The sequence below is a fragment of the Grammomys surdaster genome, unplaced genomic scaffold (genome assembly GCF_004785775.1).
Source record: "Grammomys surdaster isolate TR1022 unplaced genomic scaffold, NIH_TR_1.0 125984, whole genome shotgun sequence".
NCBI classification, from domain to species: domain Eukaryota; kingdom Metazoa; phylum Chordata; class Mammalia; order Rodentia; family Muridae; genus Grammomys; species Grammomys surdaster.
The window spans coordinates 2358353-2359708 of record NW_021620800.1 but is presented as its reverse complement, the minus strand read 5'-3'; positions in this window follow the sequence as shown (position 1 = coordinate 2359708).

Genomic DNA, 1356 nt, shown 5'->3' with positions numbered 1-1356 from the left:
TGTGTGTGTGTGTGTGTGTGTGTGTGTGTGTGTGTGTAGGCAGGGGTAGGTCCAGCCTGTGTATGTTAATTGGTTGGTGGTTCAGTCTGTGAGAGCCCCACAGATCCAGGTTAGTTGATTGTGTTAGTCTTCCAGTGGAGTTCCTATCCCCTTTGGGGTCCTCAATCTTTCCTGCAACTCCCCTATAAGAGTCCATAGCTCCATTTGGCTGTGGGTGTCAGCATCTGCTGAGTCAGGTGCTGGGTGGAGCCTCTCAGCGGACAGCCATGCTAGACTCCTGTCTGCAAACGTTACCGAGTATTATTAATAGTGACAGGGATTGGTGTTTGCCCATGGGATGGGTCTCAGTTTAGGTCTGTTACTGCTTGGCTACTCCCTCAGTCAATGCTCCATCTCCTGACCCTGCAATTCTTGTAGACAGGACAAAGTTTTGGGTCAAAGGTTTGGTGGGTGGTTTGGTGTCCCTGTCTCTCCACTGAGATTCCCGCCTGGCTACGTGAGGTAGCCTCTTCAGGTTCCAAATTGCCAATGCTGTGAGTCACAGTTAAGGTCATCCCACTTATTATTATTATTTTTAAATAAGGCAATGTGCATGGTTTTGCATGTAAGTGCAGTGCCTGAAGAGGCCAGAAGAGGATTCATATTCCAGTGGACCAGAGCTGTAGCCTGATGTGGGAACTGGGAACTAAAAGCCAGGCCCTCTGGAAGAGCAACAAGGAGCTCTTAACTTGTGAGCCATCTCTCCAGCCACCAGAATAGCCTTTGAAGGTGCTGTTTTAAGTGCTTGCCTGTTATTCAGGTGTATGTGTGTGTGTGTCTGTCTGTCTGTCTATCTATCTATCTATCTATCTATCTATCTATCTATCTATCTATCTATCATCTAATCTATCCACGTACCTATGCTTGGTTCTAATTTTGAGCCTTATATTTTGAGTCAGTTTGGAATGTCCTTTGAACTTTTCTCCTGTGTTTTCAAATTGCTTTCCAAAAGCACTATAGAAATTTGCTAGCGTATTCCACATGAGCGAGGATCACTCAGTTCCCCCTCTTTACCAACTGCTTTGTTTCCAGCCCTTTCTGCTTGTTGCTATGAGTTATATTTCTCAGGCAGCTAATGGTGCACAAAGACTTGTGATACGCTCTTTGGGTTTTTTTTGAATTCTTCTTATATACATTGCTTATTTACTTTTTCATATCTATTTCCCCCGCTGGGCCAGTTCCACAGCCTTAATGCTATAGTTCTGCAATTTGCTTTTAGTAGATGATATGTTATGTCTCTCTGATAATTCTCATTTTTCAGAAAATTTCTGTGTACTTTCTTCTAGAAGGATCTTGACTAAACTTATGTCATAAAGT